At 41.3% G+C, this 21,343-nt stretch overlaps 1 protein-coding gene across 4 annotated transcripts in view; it reads left to right on the forward strand.

Moving 5' to 3' along the window:
* The first annotated feature begins 440 nt into the window (after window positions 1–440).
* Aplp2 (amyloid beta precursor like protein 2) overlaps window positions 441–21,343 on the forward strand; it is a 101,069-nt gene continuing 80,166 nt past the window's right edge. For all 4 annotated transcript variants that reach the window (XM_042696183.1, XM_042696186.1, XM_042696188.1 and 1 more), the window contains exon 1: window positions 441–476. The gene's annotated coding sequence lies outside the window, so the exon portion shown is untranslated. The remainder of the gene's footprint in view (window positions 477–21,343) is intronic.

Below are 21,343 nucleotides of genomic sequence, written 5' to 3' on the forward strand. Positions count from 1 at the left end.
TGATGAATTTTTATTTAATCTTGCATCTTTCCCTGAAAAACAAGCAAATTTTAGCCTGGTATGCTGTCACCCTCGGCCTTTTGTCAACTCCCTAGGGATTAATCATCACTCAGAGCTCATCTTTGCCTCTTTGTATTAGCGGTAATGAGCTTGCAGAGAGCATCTGAGAAGACTGATTTTAATCGGCCACAGCAATACTACTCACAAATAATCTTGCTTATTGTTGATTGTGTTAGGTAGGTCAATGCTCAGATTGTCTGAATAAGAATAATTGTGTACATATTATATATAATATGCATGCATATTATATAATATATTATGTATACATAACCTATAACTATATAGTATTATAATATTACATATATAAGTATATCTACACATATAAATATATATGTAGTATATATATTCCTGGGTACCTATGACCCAGTGAGTCAGCATCTGTGTGTGTGTGTGTGTGTGTGTGTGTGTGTGTGTGTGTGTGTGTGTGTGTGTGCTAGAGCTTGAATCAGGGCCTTGTACTTTATTTCTGTTTTGGTCTTTTCTGTTTATGTGGTACTGAGGAATTGAACCCAGGGCTTCATGCATGCTAGGCAAGCACTCTACCACTAAGCCACATTTCCAGCCCCTTGTACTTTATTTCTTTTAGTTTGTTGAACACCAGCTCAAGGCTGGTATTCAATACCACTTGAGGCACCCCTATGAATCAGTATCTTTACAGAGAGGCTAGGGGCCTGTAATTTAATCATCTTTCTTCAGGATTCTTTTCTTTTTTTTTCTTTTTCTTTTTTTGTCTGTGAGCTTGAACTCAGCCTGAATCTGTCCCTGAGTTCTTTTCCTCAAGGCTAGCACTCTACTAGTTTGAGTCACAACTCCACCTCCGATTTTTGAGTGGTTAATTGGAGATAAGAGTCTCAGAGAGACTTTTCTGCCTGGGGTTGGCTTTGAACAGATTCTTAGATGTCAACCTACTGAGTAGCTAGGATTATAGAAATGAGCCACTGGTGCCCAGCCTCTTCCTGATTCCTAGTTACATAAATTTAACATCAAATGGATTCGAGATTTTTAGAAAGTTTTCTTTGCTTTTTATTATGAAATAATCAAGTCAGAGTCCTGCATTGTGGCTTATACTTGCAATCCTAGCTACAGTGGAGGCTGACATCTGAGTATTACTATTCAAGCTAGCCCAGGCAGAAAAGTCTATGATACTCTTATTTCGAATTAACCAGCATAGATAAATAAATAAATAAATAACAGAAATGGAGGTGTGGCTCAAGTGGAAGAGCACCAACTTTGAGTAAAAAAAGCCAAGTGAGTAAAAAATCTTGAGTTCAAGCCACAGTACTGGCACACACAAAAATGAATCAAGTCAGAAAGTCAGCAAAATCCCTGGACCAAAATATAGAAAAATTAGTAACAGAGAGAAGAGAAAGAGAAAACAACAAACAGGAATTATTTTAATATGGCCTAAGTAATTCTAAGGAGTCCAGTGACTTAGCCTTTGGTGATGACACCTCATAGTTTTCAAGCTAGTTCCGATTTCAGAGGCCATATCCTAGAGGCTAGGAGTTGGCTCACTGGTAGAGTGCTTGTCTAGCATGTGCAAGGGAATAGGTTTGGTTCCCTGCATCGCATACACAAAAAGAATTGTGTGATAGTAGCTGAGGCCATCCATCAGCAAGTATTCATGTCCTTGTTTCCATTCCTGTTTTTTTCTCTTTCTTTTCTTTTCTTTTCTTTTTTTATTGGTCATGGGCCTGAGCACTGTCTTTCAGCTCTTCAGCTCAAGGCAAGCACTCTACCACTTGAGCCACAGCGCCATTTCAGGCTTTTTCTGCTTATGTGGTACTGAGGAATGGAACCCAGGGCCTCATGCATGCAAGGCAAGCACTCTACCACTGAGCCACCTTCCTAGTCCCCCATTTCTTATCTATAATATGAAAATAGAAATTTCTGTATTGTATACTTCATAATGATTTTTGTAATGATGAATCAAATAAGATACCATATGGGAAATCAGTTTACAAATGATAAGTGCATTCTTCTTTCATTGACTTGTTCTTTTTCTGTTGTTGTTTTTTAATCAGCTACTAATTTAATATTCTCCTTTGTGAATTAGGGCCATGTTTTTGAGCTATGAGTGAACTATGTGGTGGCACCATGCATTCATTGTTCAAATGAATTAACTATGTGGTAATTCACACTGATCGAGGAGACATTCAGATAAGAGTTACTGGGGCCATCCATAACTATATAGTAGACACAGTCTAAATCCTCATCCCTCCCATCCTTCTTTCCTTACTTGTCCTTCATGTAAAATTTTCTTTTTTTTTAAATAAGTAATACAAATGTATACAAAGGAGCCGGGGTACAGGTAGCTCATGCCTGTGGTCCTATCTACTCAAAAGACTGAGATCTAAGAACTGAAGCTTGAAACCAGCCCAATAGACTCTATTTTCCCCAGCAAAAAAAATGTAGAGATGGAGATGCGGTTTAAGTGATAGAGTATCAGCTTTGAGCAAAAAAGCTAGGAACTCCAGACCCTGAGTTCAAGCCTTAGTACTGGTACACATACAGATACACACACACACACACACACACACACACACACACACACAAATGTGTACAAAGCTATCAAAGAAAACATTGTTTTCTCCCTCCCTGTTTTACCCATCCAGGTAGTTCTCATTTTCCTTTTAAAGCCCATCACTGTGATTGGTTTCATGTCCATAGTTTCAGACTTAATTTCATTTAAATACCAAAGGTATCCATGTATATCAGTATATCAGCTAGGAAATGAATCAGGGTATCATGTATGCTAGGCAAGTACTCTACTAGTGAGCTATACTCCTTTTTGTTGTTGTTGTTGGTGGTGGTCATGAGGTTTGAACTCCAGGGCTGGACACTGGCCCTGAGCAATTTTGCTGAATACTAGTGTTCTACCACTTTGAGCCACAGTACCAGTACAGTGATTAATTAGAGATAAGAGTCTCTGACTTTCCTGCCAGGGATGGCTTTGAACCATAATCCCCAGGTCTCAGCTTCCTGAGTTGCTAAGAGTACAGGTGTGAGCCACCTGAGTTCCTTTTTTTTTTTTTTTTTTTTTTTGACAGTCTCACTACGTAGTTGAAGCTTGCCTCAAACTCACTGTGATTCTCCTGCATCAGCCTCTTCAGTGCTGGGATCGTAGATGTGTACCACCACACCTAGCTCTTTCTTTACCTTTTAATATGAAGGTAGCATATTGCATACAAGTCTTGCTTGCTTCATTTAACAATGAATCTTGGAGACATCTTCTTAATAGAATGTAACATTTCCTTGATCTTTTCTTTTTGTTTCTTCTCTCTTGCTTTTGTAAAACAAGGTTTCATTGTGTAGCTCAAGATGACCTGGAACTAGCTATGGAGCCTAGACTTCTTCAGTCTCCAAAGTACTGGGGTGAGAGGTGTGCACCACCAAGTAAGGCTCCTGAATATTTTTATGCCTGCAGTGAATTCATCATATAGATAGATATGTCATCATTCATATTTGTGAATCTTAAATGGATCTGAATTCTAATCTTTTGCTATTATAAATGGTGTATAATAAACTTGAGCCTTCATTATACTCCCATATGTGCTAGTACACCTGTATGGTAAGTTACATGTGGCTTGATTTCAAGCCTTCAAATGTTTTGCATGAGGGCTGGGAAGGTAGCTCAGTGGTAGAGTGTTTGCCTTGCATGCATGAAGCCCTGGGTTCGACTCCTCAGAAAAAGCCGGAAGTGGTGCTTTGGCTCAAGTGGTAGAGGGCTAGCCTTGAGTTAAAGAGCTGAGGGACAGTGCCTATGCCCAGAGTTTAGGCCCCAGGACCAACCTCCCAAAAAACGTTTTGCATGAGTCTTTTGGACAATTCCCATTATATACATCTTTCTTTTTTTAAAAATAAGTTTTTTATTGTAAAAATATGTACAGAGGGGTTACAATCACACGAGCAAGGTAATAAGTACATTTCTTATCAAGCATTGTTGCCTCCTCCTTTGTTTTTCCCCTACCATCCCTTACATTCCTTCCCTGTCCTCCCCATACATCTTTCTTGTATTAGGAAAATGAAAATTGTGTTCAGTACTACGTGGATAATCTTCACAGGGCTGAATATAGCAGGATTGTGCTTTTGTCTTTTTGATCTTGCAAATCAGATATGTGAGAATTGTAAACATTTAAAACACAGCCTAACAGCTATTCCAGAAAATAAAGTTTATTAAAAAAATAATGACTTAACATTGCCGAAGAATATTAAATCTCTAAGCATCATGACTGCTCATTACTTTGCTGCTACTGCATTTTAGATTTCTCTTTGTTTTGAACACATGTTCTTTCTCTGGGCTTTTATCTTAATAGAAGTATTTGAGTAAGGCCAAAGCCACATAATATACAATAATGACTGCAACTATAAATAGGAAGTAGAATGGGAAAACACTATTTTAACTGTCAAGAGTGCATGGTGGCTGGACACCAGTGGCTCATACCTGCAATCTTAGCTACTCAGGAGGCTGAGATCAGAGGATGTGGTTCAAAGCCAGTCTAGGAAGAAAAATTGAGAATCTTATCTCTAAGAAGCCAGCAAAAAGCCAGAAGTGGACTCAAGCAGTAGAGCAACAGCTTTAAGGGAAAAAAACAGCCCAAGTTCAACCCCAGGTACACACACATGCACAGAAAGAATCTTCTCACTATCAGATCATGTATCTCGATTTAGTTTTAGAAATTATAGTCATCACCACACAAATACAGAATATTTGTGGCCCCAAATTTTGTAGCATATGTCAACACTTAAGGCATCAGTAACTGCTTATGAACTTCCAATTTTCCTTAATGCTAATTAATATTTAATTATTCTTATGACTTGGTAGCAGGCAGAAATAACTGCTAATTCTAAGCAATCTGAAGTATTTATAAAACATATGGTATTTGTTTTTGGGTAAGAAGTAGAACTTAGCTGGGTGCCAGTGGCTCATGCTTATAAACCAGCTACTTAGAAGGCTGAGATCTGAGGATCATGGTTCAAAGCCAGCATAGGCAAGAAAGTCTGTGAGACTTTATTTATTTATTTTTTCCAGTCCTGAGGCTTGAACTCAAGGCCTGGGCGCTGTTCTTGAACTTCTTTGGCTCAAGGCTAGTACTCTACCATTTGAGTAACAGCCACTTTTTAGTTTATTGGGATTAAGAGTCTCATGCACTCTCCTGCCCAGACTGGCTTCAAACCGCTGTCTTCAGATCTCTTGAGTAGCTAGGATTACAGTTGTGAGTCACTAGTGACCGGCTTCTGTGAGACTCTTTATCTCCAATTACCTACCAAAAAACTGGAAGTGGAGCTGAGGCTCAAGTGGCAGAGAACTAGCCTGATGAAATTAAGTTTAGGGACAGTGCCCAGGCCCTATGTTCAAGCCCTAGGCTGGTGTGCACATGCGCATGCATGTGCATGCGCACACACAGACACACACACCTTATATAACCAACCTAAATAATTTGCCTTAGTTGTCTCACTATGATTTTCTATGTGTCTTTCTTCTTCTTTTTACTCTCAAATGCCCTTTCACCAGGATTGCTCAAACTGGGCTAAACTTGAAAAAAGGCTGCACTTTCACTTCCTCAAGGGAATAGAAGGTTAGCAGGTTGAGAAACTAAGACATAGGTCTTGGACAATATAGATGGATGGCTGAGAGCTGACTTTGGTTTTTATCAGATAGTTCTGCACTTAAATTGGGGATGACACATAATGTAAGTGAGGCTAGGAAACAACAGATCTCAAGGTTGAATACCTAAGACAGTTTTGTAAAGATCTAAGCAAATTGGTGCTTATCTTTTTCTACAGAAGGCTGACAATTTATCTTGTGGATGGTAACACTAGCCTCAATTAAAATCAAGTTTTACAAAAAAAATGTTTATTTTCTTTTGTAATTTAAGAATATAGTGGCCAGGTGCTGGTGGCTCATGCTGTAATCCTAGCTACTCAGATGGCTTGAGACCTGAGGATCGTGGTTCAGAGTCAGCCCAGGCAGGAAAATCTGTGAGCCTGCTCTTTCTTTTTTTCTTTCTTTCCTTTCTGTCTGTCTGTCTGTCTTTCTTTTTTGGCAGTTGTGGGGCTAGTGCTCTACCACTTGAGCCGCAATGCCATTTATGACTTTTTCTGCATATGTGGTGCTGAGGAATTGAACCCAGGGCCTCATGCATGCAAGGCAAACACTCTACCACTGAGCCACCTTCCCAGCTCCGAGATTCTTTTTTTTTGGGGGGGGGGGGGGGGGTCCGGTCGTGGGGCCTGAACTCTGGGCCTGGGCGCTGTCCCCCAGCTCTTCAGCTCAAGGCTAGCACTCGGGCTGGGAAGGAGGCTCAGTGGTAGAGCTCTTGCCTTGCATGCTTGAGGCCTTGGGTTCGATTCCTCAGCACCACATAAGCAAAAAGCTCAAGTGGTAGAGCGCTAGCCTTGAGCTGAAGAGCTGAGGGACAGCGCCCAGGCCCAGAGTTCAGGCCCCACGACCGGACCCCCCCCCAAAAAAAAAAGACTAGCGCTCTACCACTTGAGCCACAGCGCCACTTCCAGCTTTTTTCTTTTTGCTTATGTGGTGCTGAGGAATCGAACCCCGGGCCTCTGGCTTGCAAGTCAAGCGCTCTACCACTGAGCCACCTTCCTAGCCCAGCTCTGAGATTCTTATCTCTAATCAACCACCACAAAACTGGAAGGGACACTGTGGCTCAAAGTGATAGAATACCAACTTTGGGTGAAAGAATTTAGGGACAGTGCCCAGGTCCTGAGTTCAAACCCCATGACCAATTCCCTCTGCCTGTCCCCCCCCCCCCCAACAAAAAAAAGAATATAGTGATACCAGTTGTTGGTTTTGGATATGAACATGAAAGATTTCATCCAAGAAGGGGCTCTGTGTCTTCTAATTTGACAAAAGTTAAGAGAATCACAATTTAATGATTCACTACTTGTCCCTGTGAATTTTAGTGATAAATACACGTGTACTATTGAAAAATGTACTTTGACACTTTACATTTGCAAAATGGAGTATCGATAGTGTCTGTTTCAGATTTTTTTTTTGGGGGGGGGGTCTGGTCATGGGGCCTGAACTCTGGGCCTGGGCGCTGTCCCTCAGCTCTTCAGCTCAAGGCTAGCACTCTACCACTTGAGCCACAGCGCCACTTCCGGCTTTTTTCTTTTTGCTTCTGTGGTGCTAAGAAATCGAACCCAGGGCCTCATGCATGCAAGGCAAGCACTCTACCACTGAGCCACCTTCCCAGCCCCTCAGATTTTATATCTAAAATATCTGGCTTAGATATCCAATGGTGCAGATTTTAAAGATTGTAAGAACCAATTTTGTCAAAATGAAAACTTGCTTAGTTTTGTAACCATGTGTACTTTTGAAATAAAATCAAGAAAGCAGTTTTTAAAAAAACAGATCTAAGCAAATTGACAAATAGATGAAGAAGTAGAAAGCCATTCTTTCCCTATTCTTTATTTTAATTTTTATTTTTACACAAGCGGGGGGGGGGGGGGTTGGGGGGGGGGCATGTACTACTGGGGCTTGAACTCAGGGCCTGACACTGCCCCTTAGCTTTGTATCTTAAAGCTAGTGCCCTACCACTTGAGCCCAAGTTCTACTTTCAGCTTTCTTGTGGTTAATTAGAAATGAGTCTCACAGACTTTCTTGTCCCATCTGGCTTTAAAGCACAATCCTCAGATCTCAGCCTCTTGAGTAGTTAGGATTACAAGTGTGAGCCATGGGAGTCCAACTTCTTTCCTTAGTCTTGAAGGCAGAAATCCTTAGACCTCCTAACCCAGAATTCATAAATCTGACCTCTTACATCCTGAAAGCTTCAACCTTAATCTATCTAGGGCAGCAGCCAAGAGCAAAAGATGAAAAAGAACCACCAGAAGAATAACTTTGCCTTGAAAGGATTGGTTATTATGCCATACATCAATCTTTATCACATGAAAGTGTTACAGTCTTTTTATCTGGTGATATGAACTTGATCTTGTGACAGTCAAGTAACATTCTCTCACACATATCAGTTCTCCATGAATGTGCTTTATAGTTTTCCTCTGCACTTCTATGTAAATATTCCTATCAGATTTGAAAGGTACACATATCATCAAAGAGTAATTGTAAAAATTGGTATGCAATTTGAAATTATTATATTGAACCTTCACTTTGGTCTCCCTCTTAAAATCCCTTCTTTCAAAGCAACCTGATATTTTCTTTTTTACTTTCACCTGTATTTTTCAGTATGCATCTTAAAGGGGAAAATGAAATTTTATCACTTCAACTATAACATATTGTCCCATTAACAAAAATTCTTTTTAATATTCTCTTTCCCTCTCTGTCTCTCTGTCCTCTCTCTCTCTCTTTGTTTTTTTCACTGGGCTTGAACTCAGTGCCTAGGCTCTGTCCCTGAGCTTTTTTGCTCAAGGCAAGCACTTTGAGCCACAGGACCACTCCTAGTTTTCTGGTGATTAATTGGAAATAAGAATCTCACAGACTTTCCAGCGTGGGCTGACTTCAAACCATGATCTTCAGATCTCAGACTCCTGAGTAGCTAGGATTACAGGTGTGAATTACCAGTGCCTGGTTCTTTTTCTCTTTTAAATTGTTATGATAAAGATGATGTACAGAGGAGTTAGAGTTATTTAAGTCTAGTAATGAGTAAATTTCTTTTTGGACAATGTCACCTCTTTTCTTGATCTCTCCCAGTTTTTCCCTCCTGTTCCCACCCATATTTATTTTAATTTTTATTATCTTTAAGTAGCTGTACAAAAGGGTTTCAGTTTGACATACTAATTTATAAGTACAATTCATCTTGCTCAGTGTCACCCCTTTCATCATTCTCCCCCATCTCTCCCAGCCCCACCCCTCCCCTCAAATTACCTGGTTCCGTTTTCACACATCTACATTGAATATTATGACTGTTTTCACCTACCCTTCCTCTCTCCATCCATTTACCTCCCTCCCCACTTTCATTCCCCTTCAGACAACATGTTTCACTTCCTGATATTCATGTTTTTAACTTAAGTTAGTTGTTTAAAGGAGTTAGACCATTTCAAATCTTTCCTGAGAATCACATACGTTAGACAATGTTTATTTATATGCATATGACTCTGTACTTATAATTATGTGTGTTTATAATTTAGATCTATCATCCACATATAATAGAAAACATGGGCCCTGAGGTTTTTATGTTTTTGGTTTTTTAAAAACAAAAGTTCTTAAGTTGACATCAGGTGCTGGTAACCCATGCCTGTAATTCTAACTACACAGGAGGCTGAGACCTGAGGATTATGATTCAAAGCCAACCTGAGCAGGACAGGCTGAGATCTGAGTCTCCAATTAGCCATCACAGAGCTGGAAATACATCTGTGACTCATATGGTTGAGTGCCAGTTTGATCAGAAAAGCTAAGAAACAATGCCCAGACCTTGAGTTCAAGTCTCAGTACTGGTACACACACAAAAATTTCTTTTTTTGGGGGGGGGTCCGGTCGTGGGGCCTGAACTCTGGGCCTGGGCGCTATCCCTCAGCTCTTCAGCTCAAGGCTAGCGCTGTACCACTTGAGCCACAGCACCACTTCCGGCTTTTTTTCTTTTTGCTTATGTGGTGCTGAGGAATCGAACCCAGGGCCGCAGGCATGCAAGGCAAGCACTCTACCACTGAGCCACCGTCCCAGCCCACAAAAACTTCTTAAGACAAGTTTTAACTCAATATTTTACCATGCTCATATAAATAAGTGTATGAATATCAGCACAGCACAGATGATATCAACTCTGCTTTTTAAAAAAGATCTGGAGCAAATCTAGACATTCAGAGATTAGTAATATCTGAAGTCGGGACAGTGCTGTTAGTCACTGCATGGTGATGAATGCCTTGTCTAATCTGCAACTCACTGCGAACACAGCAAAAGCCAGCTGCCTCTAGTAGGGCTGGAAAGAGCTCAAGTCTTCTGCAGCCTTCATCATATAAAATGGAACAAGGGATTTTTAAAAGCTGATGTTCAAATATGTTTCTGGACTGCTGGATGCAGAACTCTTTTTATCTCAAAATAGTACAGGCATCATCAAAAGTCCCTGCAGGGCAGGCATCCAGGGCTGTTTTGAATGCTGCTGACTGTGCTTTAAGGAGGCCAGCCAGAAAATGTGATCCGGAAAGAGTTCTCCTAAGAAATCAGGAGACACAGCCACATGAAGAGCTCTCCAGAGTTTGAAGACCTGAGGTTTAGTCATCTATAGAAGTGTTTTGCATGGAAAAGCAGAAAACATTCATTTCCAACAATAAAATATCTGGTTATGTTGAAGCAGTATGTGTCTAGATTAATGCTTAAGAGAGACTGTGTTAAAAAGAGGTAGAAAATTATTTATTCTCTCTAAGCCTCAGGGAGTTGTTCTGAATATGAAATTAAAAGTTAAATATACAGTTTCTTAAATACCTTACTATTGGGAAGAAATCCTTCAAGTAGCTACAATGACTATTCTGGTCTCCTCAAATCTTTAATTCCATTTGATGTACTCTATACAGCAATTTCTTTTGTGTTTGGCTACCCTGAGATTTTATTTTATTATTATTTTTAACTATTATTTTTTTGTGTCAGTACAGGGGCTTGAACTCAGGGCCTCAAGCTCTTCCGTGGCTATTTTGCTCAAGGCTGGTGCTCTACCACTTGGGACACAACTTCACTTCTGGCTTTTCACTGTTGAATTGGAAACCAGAGTTTCATGAAATTTTCTGCCTAGGTTGGCTTTGAATATTGAACCTCAGATATCAGCCTCCTGAGTAGCTAGAATTATAGACATAAGCCACCAGTGTCTGGCTAGCACCTTATTTATTTATTTGTTTTTTTAAATTTTATTTTCTTGTAAAAATGCTGTACAGAGAGGTTACAGCTACATCAGTAAGGTAATGAGTACATGTCTTGTCAGGCATTGTCTTTGTTTTGTGCTAGAGTCTTACTATGTTGCCCAGGGCAGCCTTCAAGAATTGGAATTATGGGCATGATACCTACTTGGCATCTTTCCCCTAATTCCTATTTGATTTGCATTTGGTTTTCCACCCTACCCCCACACTGTCCCTCCTCCAGTTCCCGAAAGGTCCTGTATGGCTTAAGTATTCAGCACTTTCACCCTCTCTTTCTACCCTTAGGCCTTGGTTATTGATTCAAGAGTTGGGGATATGATTTAAGTGGTCAGGCCACAGAATCTGAGGAGTCTTATTTCGAAGGTTACACCAAAGCTATCTTTTCTTCTGAACATTTCCTGAACAGAATAGACTAGGACTTCGAACTATATCAAAGGGCTCACTGTTAGCCTGTGGGTGGAAGTACTGCTACATCAGGAGGACCAAGAAAGTCAAGAATACATGAACTGAGGTTCTGATTGGAAGGATTATTGTTATTTAATCAGTTCAAGTAGACCTTTTGATTATATAGCCAAAAGGAAAAAAATCTAATGAGACAAAAGCTGTTTATAATTTGAATAAATTCACTGTAAATGAGTTAGGAAAATGTCCGGCTAGTAAGATGTTTTAACAAGAGTTAATTATAGTAGCCAAGTGCTTGTGGGTTTTGATTGTAGTTCTACCTACTCAAGGGACTAACATCTGAGGATTGTGGTTCAAAGCTGGCCCTGGCTGAAAAGTATGTAAGACTTTCATCTTCAATCAGCCAACAAAAAGTGGAGGTATGTCTCAACTGGTAGAACACCAGCCTTGAGTAAAAAAGTGAAGAAAGAGTAAGAGGCCCTGAGTTCAAGCCCCATTGTGAGCACAAATACGAAAAAAGGAGTTATAATTTATTATTAACACTTCCATCAAAAGTGTTAGTGTTTTAAAAATAAAGACTGTACCTATACAGGTATGGTTAATAAAATAAAGGAAAACAGTAGAAGTGAACTATGATTCCTTACATTATAAAAATAACATATATCCATGATAGAAAAATTGAAAAACACAGAACCATATTAAGAACAATTATTTAAAATATCCTCATTATCCAGAAAAAATATTATATTTTCCCCTAGTCTACTTTAAATTCATAATTGAAATTATTCTATATAGGCAAATTGCATTGTTTTTTAAAATTTGCCATATCTCAGATGCATTTTTCATCATTTGTTCTCATTTTGGATTACTTTCCTAGGATGTGGTCCTACAAATTAATAAAATGAGACTTTTAGAGTTCTTTTGAATATTGTTAGATTATTTGGACTTTGCCAGAAAATGATGTAGGCATCCAGGTACAGAGAGCAAAGAAAGGTTTATCACCGGGAAAGGGGCCAGCAAGACCCCTTCTCACAAGGGAGAAGTGAGAAGAAGCACTGCATATTGTCTGAGGTGACCTATATAACCTAGGAGGTTTAGGAGGGGCTAGATGGGGCTAGGAGGTGGAGACCCTGGTGTGGATGTGAGGGCCAGGGCTTCATTATGGCGGACTAGGATTTATGGCTGCTGTCCAAATAGTAGATGAGGGGCTTTGCAGCTGCCCAGACCTTCAGGTCACTCTAAGGGGCTCTTGCTGCCTTCTATGGTGGTAGCTGCCCCAGAGGTGTGCCATCCCAAGGTAAAGGGGGTTGGAGGCTGATTATTTACTACCTTTACTAAATGGGCCTAGTGATGCCTAGGAAGGGAGCATGCTATGGAGAGGGGAAGGAGCATACTAGGTTATGAGAAGGGAACTCATTGGGCTAACAAATATGAAATGAGATACTAGACATAAAAACAATTGAAACCACTATCCAAATACAAACTATTACTATGGTGTTGTCGTCTCTTTCCCTCCAAACTTACTCCACTACCCCAACAAATCAATCAGCTATCCAGCCAGTCAACCAACCAATCAGCCAACAAATCAACCAAGTGCTTAGTCCTATACTAAGTACTTACTACACAATACTCTGTGCTGAACTAAATACTTTCTCCCTCATTGTATTTAGCCTTTATAAGATCCCGGCTTTAAAGGGTGATATGATAGCTGGGTGCTAGTGGCTCACATCTGTAATCCTAGCTACTCAGGAGGCTGAGATCTAAGGTTAACTGTTCAAAGACAGAGCAGGCAGGAAAGTCTGTGAGACTCTTCTCTCTAACCACTAGGAAACCAGAAGTGGTGCTGTGGCTCAAAGTGATAGAGCACTAGCCTTGAGTGAAAGAGCTCAGGGACAGTGCCAAGGTGGTCCTGAGTTCAAGCACCATGACTGAAGGAAAAATTTTACAAATAGAATATTGACCGTCAGTGAAGATAAAACTACTGAAGAGCAAACAGCCAGAAATGGTAGAACAAGGACCAAACCCTTGGCCTGGTTCTGAAGCTCACACAATGTTTGCGGCTCCACTCTGCCTTCTGTATGGGCTCTAGCCATAACCCTTGCCTTTTTTCTGCATCCCTCGAACGAGGGTGTGGAGCAGTTTGTAACCTCTATGCTGCTTCACATGACTCCTGTCCTAATTCAGGCTGTCAGTGGGTTTCCCTGGATTGATGCAATTGTTCCTTGTCTGGCCCATGTTATTTGGGCCTCTAGCCAACAGAGGGATTTTTTTTTTCTTCTAAAAATGCACATCTGATTGTCATTTAGTAGCTTCCCATAGCTGTCAAAATAAATGACAAAGTCCCTCAGGTTTCCTCTTTTCTCTCCTCATTCCCATCAACGTCATGCTGTTTCATGCTCTATGTCAAGAGCCACACAGCTGCCTTTGTGCTGTTTTGGATTCCATGTTTTTAGAGGCTCATGGGTAAATTGGAAACCATACAGGGATTATAAGGATGACCAGAATCCCAGGAAACGTTATAAGCAAAATGATTACTTAAGTGAGCCTATTTACTCTAAAAATTTTGAGTGTTACCAGGCGCCGGTGGCTCACACCTGTAATCCTAGCTACTTAGGAGGCTGAGATATGAGGATCACAGTTCAAACCCAGCCCACACAGGAAAGTCCGTGAAACTTATCTCCAGTAAACCACAAGAAAACCAGAAGTGGCATTGTGGCTCAAGTGGTAGAACGCTAGCCTTAAGCTGAAGAGTTCAAGGACACCACCCAGGCCCAGAGTTCAAGCCATGACTGACAGGAAAAAAAAAAAAAAAGATTTTGAGAGTGTAGAGATGGAATAGAAAATAATGGCAAAAAAACAAAAAAGAAAGAAAGAAAATAATGTCCAACTTGATGTATGTCACAGAGATTTTTTCTATAGAAAGACAAAATATCTAGCTAAGGGAGCTCTGAGTTTCTCTCTTTTTTTTTTTTTTTTTTGGGTCCGGTAGTGGGCCTGAACTCTGGGCCTGGGCGCTGTCCCTCAGTTCTTTTTTTTTTTTTTTTGTCGGCCGTGGGGCTTGAACTCTGGGCCTGGGCGCTGTCCCTCAGCTCTTCAGCTCAAGGCGAGCACTCTACCACTTGAGCTACAGCGCCACTTCCGGTTTTCTGGTGGTTTATTGGAGATAGGAGTCTCACGGTCTCTCCTGCCCGGGCTGGCTTTGAACCGCGATCCTCAGATCTCAGCCTCCTGAGTAGCTAGGATTACAGGCGTGAGCCACCAGCGCCCGGCAGTCCCTCAGTTCTTCAGCTCAAGGCTAGCGCTCTACCACTTGAGCCACAGTACCACTTCCGGTTTTTTCCTTTTTGCTTACGTGGTGCTGGAGAATCGAACCCAGGGCCTCATGCATGCAAGGCAAGCACTCTACCACTGAGCCACCTTCCCAGCCCCGGGAGCTCTGAGTTTCTCTATTTTTTTTTTTTATTACAAGCAATATAACTTCATTTTTGTCTTTTTTTCCCACTCAGTATAGTCTCAAGTTTCTGGACTTTAGTGCTTTTCCCATCTTAGACTACTGAGTGGCTGAGGCTAGAGGTATGTATCACCAAGTCTAGCTCCATTATGGATACTACAGAAACAGCCTTCTGCACAGGTTAGAAAGGTGATTTGAATACCTTCAATTTTTTTTTATTAAGGACATCTCAAATGCAGTAATTTCACATCAGTGTACTGTATCATAATACCAAGTGCCATTATTATTCACCAAGAATAAGAGCTTAGAATGTAGGCAGTTCCTGACACCAAGGTTTTAAATGATCATTTTATGTTTCTAGCACCAAAGGTAAAAGAACTCATCCCAAGAAGGACCAAAGGAACACTGGGGGGGGGGGGGGGGGGGAAGAGGCATTACTACAGGCAGCTGAGAAAATAAGCTCAGTGAAGCAGCAGAGACAAAGCAAGTACAAAGAATGGGACAGCTTCTTTCAAGTAAGACTTGGGTACAACAGTGGCGGAAGGAAGCTAACTAGGCAGGCTCCAAATACAAAGGCAACTCCTCCACAAAACTATTTGCAGCCACAGGCAGTTTTCTACAATATTAATGAGCATTAAGCTTCATTCAGACCTAGCAATCTCACCCAAGATTGTCCTGACTAAACCTGTTTCAAGCCTGTAGACCAGTTTATCAGGAAAACAAAAAGCATATTCATACACAGTATGGATAAAAGTACACCCCCCTCCCTCCACACACACAGACCAGCATTTGATTTCAGACATAGGATGTACCTAGATTAGAATTATTATCTTTGAAAACAATACTCTAAGGCATCAGATTTGGGGGCTAACCATTGATTCTTTAGTCTACTTGACTTGTTTAATAAGTCTTTGTTTTAGTTTAGACCAGCTGGAATTAGAAGAAAGGCTTTGTAAATTGCAATCTTTAAATCTTAATTATCTATTCATGTGGGAAAGGTGTGAGTCACAGATGGAAAAACCTGTTCAGCTTCAAACAACTGTATTATTTCCCTGAGAAGTAAGGCTACCTGCTCTGCCTCAATGGTGGACAGTATGCAAGAGCCTTTTAAGCAGGAGAGAAAGATGAGAAAGCCGAATAGCTTTCTGACTCTCCGTGAGTCATCTTATTAATTAGCAATAGTCACACCTTGGGGAAACCTCACTGCTTATGACACTGCCACTGTAAAGCTATGAGTCACATTTTTTTAATGGCTTCTCTGTTTATTATTAGAAGAGTAATTGTTACAGAATATCACAAAGTCATATTGTAACACAAGCAAAAAGAATGGAGAACCACTAGTATATTTTCATGGGTCAGTTGTGTGACTTAGTAGACTATTTGTGGGAGGGGGGCAGGGGGCACGTGTCCCAGTACATGAGGCTTGAACTCAGGGCCTCTCACTCTCACCTGGCTTTCCTGCTCAAGATAGAACTCTATCACTTGAGCCACATTTCCACTTCTGGAATTTTGATGGTTAATTGGAGATAAGACTCTTGGACTTTTCTACCTGAGGCTGGTTTTGAACTGCAATCGTCATATCTCAGCCTTCTGAGTGGCTAGAATTAAGGATTGAGCTGCTGTGCTGGCGAGACTATTTTCTGATAAATCAAAAAGAAAACAGGGATAGGCTGGGAAGGTGGCTCAGTGGTAGAGCCTTGCATGCCTGAGGCCCTGGGTTCGATTCCTCAGCACCACATAAGCAAAAAGAAAAAAGCCGGAAGTGGCACTGTGGCTCAAGTGGTAGAGTACTAGCCTTAAGCTGAAGAGCTGAGGGACAGCGCCCAAGCCCAGAGTTCAGGGCCCATGACCCGACCCCCCCCCCCCTAAAAAAGAAAAAGAAAACAGGGAACATATTGGAAGAAATGGTTACTTTTGTTAGCTGAAGAGCTACTTGAACTTTCATTTAATTCAAGTAGTTTTTTTTTTTTTGTGGGGGGGGTCCCTCAGCTCTTCAGCTCAAGGCTAGCACTCTACTACTTGAGCCACAGCACCACTTCTGGCTTTTTTCTCTTTGCTTATGTGGTGCTGAGGAATCGAACCCAGGGCCTCATGCATGCAAGGCAAGCACTCTACCATTGAGCTACCTTCCCAGCTCTCAAGTAGTTTTTATCCTTACAAAGAAATTACTGATGACCAAGTTCAATGGTTCTCCCAAGTTTGTTTTTTGCCTTTGTTTTGCCAGCCCTGGGGCTTGAACTCATAGCCTGAGCACTGTCCCCAAGCTTCTTTTGCTTAAGGCTAGCACTCTACCGTGTGAGCCACAGTACAACTTCCAGCTTTTTTTGTTTATGTGGTACTGAGGAATCAAACCCAGGGCTTCATGCATGCAAGGCAAGCACTCTGCCACTAAGCCACATTTCTAGCCCCAGTGGTCTCCAAGTTTAGCAATCCTTTCTCTGTTCTCATACAACTTGACCTTTTCTAGTTTTTCTACTCTATGGTATAGTGATAAATATTGATTTGATAGAAAAAGAATATAATCTTTCTGTTTCTTTCTGCCTTTCTGGGGTAGGGCCCACTAGTTATTGTACAGGTTTAACTAGTAACCATAGGGTAGGTAACTTCTCAATCCCTTTCCTCCTTTTTCTTGTGCCAGTACTGAAGTTTGAACTCAGAGCCTTGCACTCTTTCTTAGTTGAATTTTATTCTTTTTCAAAAAATGCATTTTATTATCTTCAAGTAGTTGTACAGGAGGGTTACCATTCAACATGTCAGTTTATGAGTACAATGCATTTTGGTTAATATCATCTCTTTCATCATTCTCCTCCAGCTTTCCCAATGCCTCTCTCCCCTCAATTTTCCAATGCTTGACTTTTTTTGGGGGGGGGGGTCCAGTCGTGGGGCTTGACCTTTGGGCCTGGGCGCTGTCCCTCAGCTCTTCAGCTCAAGGCTAGCTCTCTACCACTTGAGCCACACAGCCACTTCTGGCTTTTTTCTTTTTGCTTATGTGGTGCTGAGGAATCAAACCCAGGGCCTCATGCATGCAAGGCAAACACTCTACCACTGAGCCACCTTCCCAGCTCCCCCCCCCCTCCCCTTTTTTTTTAACTTAAGGCTGGCATTCTAACACTTTAACTATGCCTCCACTTCTGGCTTTTTGGTAGTTAATTGGGAATAAGAGTCTCACAAATTTGTCTGCTGGGGCTTGCTCCAAACTGCACTCCTTAGATCTCAAACTCCTGAGAAGATAGTATTATGGCCGTGAGGTGTCAGCTAACTCCCCAAGCTTGAATTCTGATTTCAACGTTTCTCTGAGTTTCTCCTCTAAGTAATTACTAAGCATTTCATGCATAGCACTGAGATTTCACATCTTCACTTTTCCCATCACCATAGTGCTTGTCTTACTTATTTCTGCTCATAGCATCATTGCCAGCATTCTTTTAGGCACTTGTTTTGACACTTGAGGTTCTTCTTTTTCCTCCTCCTCTCTGTCTGAAGATTCTCCAGGCCAGTGACTGACCATGACAATAGATTTTACCTTTGCAGTCTCCTTCTCAATCTCACTGCACTCTCAGATCTGCCCACGTTTACTCTTTGTCCATGATCACAGCAGACTCCAAGATGCCTCCTCGCCTCCAGGCTCCAGTTCATTCCTCATATAGTTGTCACATTCATTCTTGTCAGCAAAATATCCCTAATTATGTTCTTATCTATGGCTTCTTTAGATAAACCCACCAACCATCCTACCTTAACTATGTATTACAGGCTCTGCACCCCAATTAAGTGAAATGCTCACTTATTCCTTTACCAGTTTTGTATTTTCCCAGTACTTTACCTGTATTATTTTTTTCCCTCCATATTTCTCTTGTTCTTTCCTGAAACTGCTTATACACATCCTGTAATTTATCTCTTTTATGATCTTTGCCTGGGGTCCTTAACACAGGAGGAAGAAATCTACTTCCTTCTCTTGTGTACATTGGAAAATTTTTGGTTCTCCTCTTGGGCCACTTATGACTTTCCATCTAGTACTATTCTGGGCGTGTATATGTGTGTGCATGCGCGTGCGCAAGGGCACACGCACACATGAATACATGCACACAGGTGCTGGGGCTAGAACTCAAGGTCTCAGGCTTTTGCTAGGTTCTTCCACCCCCCCCCCCTCAAAATTGGAGCTCTCTACCAATTGAGCCACACCTCCACTTCAGGCCTTTTGATTGTTAATTGGAAATAAAAATCGCAAAGACTTTTCTGCCTGGGCTGGCTTCATACCACCACCTTCAGATCTGGGTCCCTGGAGTAGCTAGGCTTACAGGCATGAGCTATCAGGACCCTGCTCTAGTATGCATGTACAAGATGTCCTCTCTGCCAGATTGTACAGCTTATTTATTTATGATGCCTTCATTCAACATGTTGTTGTTGTTGTTGTTGTTGCTGCTGCTAGAGCCTAGTGCTTCACACTTGCTAAGCATATGCTGACACCAGGGTGTTATATCCCCAACTCAGCAAATATTTTTGATTATCCACTAAATACAAGTATTGTTGTGGAAGGAGACTCCCTTCAAGGAACTTATGATACAAATATAAGAATAATATTTAGTATACAAATATTGTGATTGAGGTGTGTGCAAAATGGGAGGAAAAAAGGGTGCTCCAAATTCAGCCTGGAAGAAAGAAGAATAGAAAATTCCAATGAGCAGATGACACCTGAACAAAGTTTTATATGCTGAGTTTGTTGAAGATGAGCAGAAAAGGGGGCTGGGAAGGTGGCTCAGTGGTAGAATGCTTGCCTTGCATGCTTGAGGTCCTGGGTTCAATTCCTCAGCACCACATAAGCAAAAAGAAAAAAGCTGGAAGTGGCGCTGTGGCTCAAGTGGTAGAGCGCTAGCCTTGAGCTAAAGAGCTGAGGGACAGCACCCAGGCCCAGAGTTCAGGCCCCAAGACCGGACCCAAAAAAAAAAAAAAAAAAGGTGAGCAGAAAAAAGACAGTCTGGATTGAAGAAAACATATTTCAAGGCACATAATGGATTCACATTTATGTCCCTTATTTCAATGGTTTCAACGTCTGTGTTAAACAGAACTTTTCTAGTAGCTCTAATATCTGTATTAAGTCAAGACTTTTTCATTACAAAGTACTCACCATTTTAATTTGTTTTGAGAGGAACATGGGCAATGTAGGGAATTATTTACAAAGTTATATTGCCAGGCACCTTCACCTGTAATCCTAGCTTCTTAGAAGGCTGAGATATGAAGATTGCAGGTTCGAAGTCAATGGGGCAGACAAATCTGAGAGATTCTTTCTCTCCAACTAGCCTGCAAAAACCAGAAATAGAGGTATGACCCAAGTGGAAGAGGACCAGCCTTAAGTGGAAAAAGCCAACCAAAAGCTCTGAATTTAAGCCCCAGTACTGTCACAGAGTATAAAAAGGTACAAATCCTTTTTTTTCTTTCTTCTTCTTCAGTACTGATTTTTGAAGTCAGGGGCTTCCTGCTTGCTAGGTAGGTGCTCTATCAGTTAAGTCAGGCCCCCAACCCTTTTGGTTTTACTATATGGATTGGATTTTGAATTGAACTGAGGCCATTGAGCTTTCCCTTGTCTTTTGTTTTGGTCACAGCTGGAACTCTTCCAGTTCTGGCTTTTTGCTAGTTAATTGCAGATAAAAGTCTTGCTGATTTGTCTCTCTGGGCTAGCACATTCTCTGATCTCATTCCCAACCCTGATCATTTTAAGTTAGTTGTTCTAACTAAAAATGTTTTTTTGTAGCTGGGCACTGGTGGCTCAAGTCTGTAATCCTAGCTACTCAGGAGACTGAGATCTGAGAATTGCAGTTCAAAGCCAGCCCAGGCAGGAAAGTCTGTAAGATTCTTATCTCCAAATAACCACCAAAAAAATGGAAGTGGAGTTGTAGCTCAAAGTGGTAGAGTGCTGTCCTTGAGCAAAAAGAGCTCAGGGATAGCACCTAGGCCCATAGTTCAAGCCCCATGGCCAACCAAAAAAAAAAGTTTCTCCTGTCCATGATATTCAAGAATTAAGTAATTACTACGTTAAAGCAGTGTTTGTCAAAAGTTCTAGCTATCTGGGGTTTGAGCCAACTAGTAGAGTATTTGCCTTGTAAATATGCTCAAGGCCCTGGGTTCAATGACCAATCATACATACACACTCTCACATATGTGTGTGTGAAAGTCCTAGTGGATTAGGATTCTTTAAAGACCTTTAAAAATATACTATAATGATTCCCTTAGATAACCCCAGCCTTTAGAGATTCAAAATTCCTGAGGTTAGAGTTCTTTTTAATTCTTCCTCCTCCTCCTCCTCCTTCTCTTCCACCTCCTCCTATTCTGCCTGTGTGCGCCCACTTGGCTTTTTCACTCAATGCTGGTGCTCTATCATTTGAGCTATAGCTTCACTTCTGGTTTTTAGTTGGTTAATTGGAGAAAAGATTCTTGTGGTAGGCTGGGAAGGTGGCTCAGTGGTAGAGCGCTTGCCTTGCATGCATGAGGCCCTGGGTTCGATTCCTCAGCACCACATACACAGAAAAAGCTGGAAGTGGGTGCTATGGCTCAAGTGGTAGAGTGCTAGCCTTGAGCTGAAGAGCTCAGAACAGTGCCCAGGCCCAGAGTTCAAGCTCCACG

Source organism: Dipodomys spectabilis, unplaced genomic scaffold, assembly GCF_019054845.1.
Source record: "Dipodomys spectabilis isolate Male_0828 unplaced genomic scaffold, ASM1905484v1 ptg000201l, whole genome shotgun sequence".
NCBI classification, from domain to species: Eukaryota; Metazoa; Chordata; class Mammalia; order Rodentia; family Heteromyidae; genus Dipodomys; species Dipodomys spectabilis.